Source organism: Ascaphus truei, chromosome 4 (assembly GCF_040206685.1).
Source record: "Ascaphus truei isolate aAscTru1 chromosome 4, aAscTru1.hap1, whole genome shotgun sequence".
Lineage (NCBI taxonomy): Eukaryota > Metazoa > Chordata > Amphibia > Anura > Ascaphidae > Ascaphus > Ascaphus truei.
This window is the reverse complement of record NC_134486.1, coordinates 117,064,052-117,072,087: the sequence shown is the minus strand read 5'-3', so window position 1 is coordinate 117,072,087 and position 8,036 is coordinate 117,064,052.

The window sequence follows — 8,036 nt, the reverse complement described above, 5'->3', positions numbered from 1 at the left end:
AGGACTTTATTCAGACTATTCTCCCATCAGGTGAATCCAAATATCTGCTCCTAGACTGTGAACATCGCACACCCAGGATGCTCCCAGGCATTTATTGGAACAAGGTAATTTCTCTCACATTAGAGAGTAAATGCTAAATGCAACACGGATGGAAGTAGACCTCGCTGAAACTTTCAAACAGTTAAAGATATTCCCTGACCTGTCTTCACTAACCCTGTGTCTCAGTGAAGAGGAAGCGATACGATGGTACATCTGAGCAAGGCTTTAAGCCAAAAACAAGTAGAAAACAAATCAGCTTTGTATCACCATTAAAAAGGTTACATCATATAGTTTTAAAAGGACTGTTTCATGAGGGTCAGTATTTACTCCCTTCTGATCAGGGAGTGATGTGGGCATTGTGGCCTTTGTTTGCACATCCTAATACTGTACACTTCTTAAGTGACAACAATCACGAATAGTTCAAACTTCTTACATGTACAGTAAGACCAAGGTTACAGGTGAAGAATAGCAATCCCTGTGTGAGTGTCCTCCCCCTCAGACAGAGAGACAGAGAGAACCACCTACTACTAGCAGTTGAATTGTTATAAAGCTGCCTAACAGCTACATTAAATTAAGGCCTGATTTTCCAGCTAAACTCTGGCTGAGATAACACTCTTATTGCTGGTATTAGCAGTCAGAGGTATGCTTTCCAGGCATAGCTATTACATAGTGACTTCACACTGTCACATTCCTCCCCTGTTTGTGTGTGGCTGGAGCCCCACACAGCTGAAGTCCGACCCTCCACTCTTCGTGACATAAAGCCTGCAAAATGTGCATGCTCCTTCCAAGGCCTATGCTGGATGTCAAAGGAGAAGGGCTGGAGGGCCATATACAATCAAGTTAACCTAGGATTTGTGTCATTCATGATTTATAGCCATTTTAAGGGTGCTTGATCCGTGACCAGGGTAAAATGAACCCCTGCTACATATTGCCTCAATGCCACAATTACCCATTTTATGGTGAGGCACTCCTTTTTGATAACGGAATACCACGCTTGGGAACAGCTTGCAGGTTATCAACCTGATGGGGTGGTCTACACCCCCAAATTGTTGGGATAAAACTGCTCCCAGTCCTACCTCTGAGGCATCCATTTGTATTATAAAGGGCTGATTAAAATTTGGGCTCCTAAGGGCGAGGCCCTCTGACAGGCACGTGTTAATACATCAAAGGCTCTTTAGCACTCCCAGGACCACTTCACCCGGGCCGGGGCACTCTTTTTTGTTACAGTAGATCTGTTAGTAGTAGTTGGTAGTACCCTGCTAACCCAAAAATGGAGTGTACCTGCATCTTTGTGTGCGAGATTGGGACTTCCCTTATGCTGGCAACTTACTGGTCAGTGGCCTTAACATCCCGCCCCAAATGGCATAGCCCAGATATTTGGTAGTAGCTTTCCTATGGCACATTTCTTTGGATTTGCAGTAAGCCCGTAAGGACGCAAGCACTGCCCTTAACCTTTTTAAATGAAACTGCCCGTGCTTACTATAGATGATGATGTCATCCATGTAGACAGCAGCATATTCCTTATGGGGTCATAACCTCTTGTCCATTAGTCTTTGGAATGTGGCATGGGCTCCATACAGACTGAAGGGCAGAGAGACCAATTGGTATACACCCAGAGGGGTGGCAAAAGCAGTTTTACACTTGAATTCCCCCCCTAAAGGTATTTGACAATATCCTTTCATGGGGTATAGAGTAGGTATGTACTCCACCTACCAAGGGAGTCAAGGGAGTCAAGCAATTCTTCCACCCTTGGTATTGGGTATGCATCAAATCTGGACAAGGCATGTACATTTCGGAGGTCCACGCAAGACCTCACATTTCCATCTGGTTTAGGGACCAAGACTATGGGGCTACAATATTCACTGAAGGACTCCTCAATCACATCCAAGTCCAACATTTCTAGTATTTCCCTCTTCACATGGGCTTGGCGGCCTTTTGGCAGTTTAAAGGAACGGGACCATACTTTTACCCCGGTTCTGTCTCAATCATATGGGACACTAAATCTGTCTGCACTGGATACTCAGAAAAAATATCTGTGAATTGGTTAAAAATTTCAATTAGCTGGGTCTAGGCCACGAGATGTGATCACTCGCTTACACTATTTCCGTATTAAAGAAGAAATACTGAGAGTCGCTAGAACCACCCCAAAGATAGAGCAGGATAATGTTCCACTCCTCATCTTCCCGACTTGGCTCAAACCACGCTGAATAAATGGAGAATGTTCACGCAGATCACCAACTCACTGCGGAACAATAAAATCCGCTATCGCTGGGGTTTCCCGTGCAAAATTTTGTTCACCCATCAAGAGACGATGTACATCCTACTTCACCTGAAGAAGGTGAGGAAAACCTACGATCATTGGGCTTACTCGAACCAGAGGATCCGGAGGCCTCTCAAAAGCCTCGTCATTCACCTAAGGCACAACGCCAGGCATGGGTGAAAACACCAACCTCTGGGCGAGCAAAGACCCAACCCACTTGAAGAACTAGAGCTGGATACTTACTTAACACCCATTTAAGATGCCAGACAAGCCACAACGTGGTCTGGACTTAAGGTACTCACCGAGACGTGGCCCACTCCAGTAACTCACCTAAAAACTAACCAACATTTGAGGTACCTGGAACACATCGACCAACTCGGTCAAGCCACAATGACCACGACAAGTCCCAAAATATAGGTTATTTCCTTGTTCATTGTGAAACTATTCTCCCAAGTTACCCACAAGTTCGAATCATTCAAAGTTGGACAATCAGTTTGAACTAACCCGAACACTCAAAAGGACTGACATACAATGTTTGTTTGGAACTGTTTTCTAGACAAAATTGTATTTGTAATATAAGTTTATATGTTGTCTATAATTGAATTGGTCTCCAAAAGTTCAGCTACCAATTCTCTATTACAGGTTAAAATATTAAAGGTTACGTTTTAGGTAATTTTTCCATGTTATTTATCCCTCTCCCCCTGTAAAATACGAATGCAGAGTCTGCCAAACTATAGTTGCCAGTCAACCCTACTCAATGCTTTTAAAATTGAGAAAAGACATGTTGCTGTAAACAGTTATAACGTTTAATGCCCCCCATTCTTGCTTTTATTTCCCTGATGTGTAAAATCACACACACAACCCACCCCGTACTCTATGGGGTGATTTTGTTTTCCCTTTTCGAAAGTTTAGCTCCTAAACAACGGAGCACTGCGACGTCAAGCCGCTGGGCCACTGCCCGCCCCCCTCACGTTCATTTAACCTGTGAGTGCGAGAGACTTGCACCATGCGTCCTACCATGGCTGGTCCCCCCAAACAATGTTTGGAAGCCGGGGTCCTCGGTTTACCCCTCCCCTCCCTCTCTATCCCTCCCCTCCTCCAAGTTTTGCAAGCATTTGCCACTACCATGTAATAATATGTTTATCTTTCGTTGTATATGTTCCCATACCAGATTGTTTCCAAAGACGGATGTACTGACTCTTCAGCTGTATGTAAGTTATCACTCTGTTCATTTGTATTATAGAACCTTGAACAACCACCATGCCGATTAATATAATATCCCAAAACACCAAGGGCTTAAACACCCCCCGAAAGAGACGTATTGCTCTCTCGGAAGCCAAAAGACTGGCAGGAGATATAATCTTGCTACAAGAAACTCATTTGAAAAAAGAGGATCAGTCGCTGCTGTTCAGCAATGACTACCCCCTAATCTACCACTCATCAGCTCCCACGAAAAAAAATGGCGTAGCAACACTTTTCCATAAAAATTTAAACTTCAAAGTAGACAAAATTAAAAATGATCTCGCTGGGAGAATTCTAATTATCACAGGGTCACTGGACTCCACTGATGTAACAATAGTCAACACTTATGCCCCCAATGAAAATCAAGAATCCTTTTTCCAGGAACTAACAAATTTAATTCTCTCTGTCCAGAAAGGTCTTTTAATTTTAGCAGGCGATCTAAACGCAACTATGGACCCAAATCTAGATAAATCTCCCAGTCCCCCCCCCCGCCACAAAAAATAGCCCCCCCCACTCGGGGACTTGTATCTATGACCAAGGATCTATTGTTGGTAGACTCCTGGAGATTAATCAATAGCAATGTAAAGGATTTCTTGAAAAAAATATAGAGCCCCTGGAAATTATGGAAGCAATAAAATCCCTGAAAATTGGGAAGGCCCCTGGTCCGGATGGATTCTCTAATCTTTATTACAAGAAATATTCCACAACTCTCCTCCCATTTCTTACCAAAGTCTTCAATGAGATGACACTAGGCGCTCCCCCTCCTAGAGACATGCTTCAAGCTACCATAGTGGTAATCCCCAAAGAGGGGAAAGATCCCCTGCTGTGCTCTAGCTACAGACCTATTTCGCTATTAAATACAGATTTAAAACTATACGCAAAGATTCTGGCCAACAGATTAAATAGTATCCTCCTTAAATTGGTTCATCCGGACCAGGTGGGGTTTGTCCTGGGCAGACAAGCCCTTGATAACACAAGGAGGACAGTGAATCTAATACACGTAGCAAATCTCACGAAGTGCCCATCTCTATTACTTTCTTTAGACGCTGAAAAAGCATTCGATCGATTAGATTGGCAGTTTATGTCAGCTACGCTTTCGCAGATGGGATTCACAGCCAAAATTTTAAATAGTATAAACACACTATACTCCACACCAACGGCCACTGTAAGGACGAACAGCTCTCTGTCTGACCCCTTTCCAATATTAAATGGAACCAGGCAGGGTTGTCCGCTCTCACCTTTATTGTTTGCCTTAGCCATAGAACCATTAGCATGCCAGATAAGGATGAACCCCAATATTGCAGGTATTTCTGTTGGCCAGGAAGAATTCAAAATAGCTCTTTTTGCGGACGATATTCTATTGACACTTTCAAAACCCCTCACATCCCTCCCTAACCTTTTCCCTGTATTATCAGAATTCGGCTCACTTTCAGGTTATAAAATTAATCATTCCAAATCCATGGCCCTTAGTTTAAACCTCCCTAAAGAATTAGTAAAATTACTCCAACTAAATTTTGACTTTAAATGGAATGCGAACCATAATAAATATCTAGGGGTTCAACTAACAAAACATTATTCGACTCTATACAACGCAAATTTTAAACCCTTTTTTGAGCAGATAGTCAAGGACTTAGCCAATTGGAACCCATATATAATATCCTGGTTTGGGAGAATAACCACTATTAAAATGAACATTTTACCTCGACTCCTCTACCTCTTCCAAACTCTCCCGGTTAAAATCTGTCAGAAAGATCTAAACAATATTCAGAAGAAAATTTTGAAATTTGTCTGGCAAAACAGGTGACCTAGAGTCCGCAAAGATATTCTTTATAAGTCCAAATTAGAAGGAGGCTTAGCTCTTCCGAACTTACAAAACTACTATAGAGCAGCTCAATTAGGGCAACTTGTTAGCTGGCATTCAAACCCAACCGAAAGGAGGTGGGTCGAGATAGAGGATTTGATCTGTTCCCCATGCAAAATAAAAAATCTTCTCTGGCTCAACAAAAAGTCTAGACCACCCGAGAGTCTCAAGAACCCGGTGATATCCTTTGCCTGTAATCTCTGGGACTCCCTCAAATCCAAGTTTCAACTAACTGGTTCCACTTCCCTCATGCAACCCCTATTCTCGGACCCCTCCCTTCCTTTTTACACAGAAAACCCGCTCTCCCATACCTGGGTTCAAAAAGGACTCACGAGAGTCAAGGATATTCTCACTCAAGGGAAAGTCCCCCCATTCGCTTCTTTACAAATGAATTATGATATCCCCACGGCCGACTTTTTCAGATTTCTCCAGGTTAGGCATTATATCCAATCAGTCTACAAATCAGGTCAACCCCAGGCTTTGACTTTATTTGAAGACTGGTGTCTACACCAGCCCCATATGAAGGGCATTACCTCCAGAGTATATCAAAGTTTATCCTCTATCAAGAGCAACCAAACCCCCGATAACTATATGGTACCCTGGGAAAAAGATCTTAATGTCTGTATAGATCTCGATACTTGGAAAGACATCTGGGAAGCTGCCTCCAAAAATTCATTGTGCGTTGTAATAAAAGAGAATATTTACAAGTTAATATACAGATGGTACATGACTCCTGCCAAACTGCACTCTTTTCTCCCAGGGGTTTCCCCACTATGCTGGCGTGGTTGTGGCAAAGTTGGGGATATTCTGCATATATTCTGGTCATGTCCCAAAATCCAACAAACTTGGACAGAAGTGTTCACCTTAATACACAAGATCCTAGAAATCACTGTCCCACATGACCCAGTATATATATTGTTAGGCAAGCCAATAGCCAATATTCCCCGAAAAAAAGCTAGAGTACTAACCCAAATGTTAAATGCTACATGGTGTACAATTGCCAAAAATTGGAAACAACCTGCCCCCCCATCCTTAAACCAAATAAACAATAAAATCTGGCATATAGTTTATATGGAAAAACTCTCAGCCTATCTGAATGGCTCGACCTCACAATTCTCTGAGATTTTGGCTCCTTGGTTTCGCCATGCAGGTATATCCCCATACATAGATTAGAATACTTGGAACAGAGTGGTATATGTGACAGTTAAATTATTGTGTACAATGCTATATTTTTACAAATGCTATCCCTTCCCCCCCTCCCCTATCCCCCCTTTTATATGTTATATGTTTTGTTAATTTTTCTTTTGTATGAAAAAAAATGTTTAATAAAAATTTAAGTAAAAAAAAAAAAATTTTCAATTAGATCTGCACTTTATTCTGAAGTTAACTGACCTCCACGATGTCCCTTACAAGTATTATCCTGTGAAGACTTTGTACCCATGTCTGTTTCCCCTTCCAGAGGGTGAATGAATAGAGATCTTATAATTTTCCAGGGTTTCAGGAGGTTCATGATAGAAGTAGAGAAAAAAACAAGGAGCACTGCAGTGGAAGAACTGGAGTCAGATCAAGAATGTATAAAAATACAAAAGTTTTATTCAGCAAACAATGCCCATGAGAAAGCTAAAAGGCACTCTGACGCATTTCCCGCCGACCTGGTGCTTTATCAAAGAGTGAAAGGTTTATCAAAGGTTCATGTTGTAGATTTTTTACCCCTCCTGGACCCTGGTTGAGAATTTTCATAGTTCACCTCTCGTGTGCGGCTGAGAATTTGGAATGGACCTTGCCACTTTGCTATGAGTTTGCTCTCATAAGTAAATAATGGCAACATCAGTTCATCGCCAGGTTCAAAGACCCTCATGCAACCAATTTGGTTATAATGTCTCTCTTGATGTTCTTGAGCAGACCTATGATTTTTCTTAGCAAACCGACCTACCATGTCAAGGCAGTTTCTAAGGTCTATTACGTATTGGAGGGCATTCTTTAAAGGGGAGATCTCCTCCTCCTAGGATTTCTTTAGGAGGTCCAGAATATCCTGTGTTGGCATCCATATAGTAGCTCAAATGGGGAGAACCCTGTGGAGGCTTTGGGAACCACCGGAAATAGCAGGAAAGGGATAAGTTCATCCCGAGCTCTCTTTCCAATGTCAACAAACTACCTAAGCATATTTTTTTAAAGTTTGGTTAAACCTCTCTACCAATCCACCAGTTTGGGGATGGTAGACTGAGGCCCGAAGGGATTTAACCTCTAACAATTTCAGGACATCCTGTATTAAGTTAGTCATGAAGTTTGTTCCTTGGTCGGTCAACATTACCTGGAGAAGACCAACCCTGGAAAACAGACTGTGGGCCACCTATTTAACAGTTGATTTTCTCAGAGGGAAGAATATCTAGCGGCATACTCCACAACAACTAGGATGAATTTGTGTCCCTTCTCAAAGGGTTCTAAAGGTCCTACCAGGTCTATGCCAATCCTCTTGAATGAGACTGAAACCATGGGCAGAGGAATTAGAGAGACCAATGTATGTCCTTTCTGGCTGGTCAACTGACATTCAGGACATATCTCACATAGTTTCATGATATCACCATGTATTCCTGGCAATTAGAATGGGGACAAGATGCGGTCCTTGGTTTTATC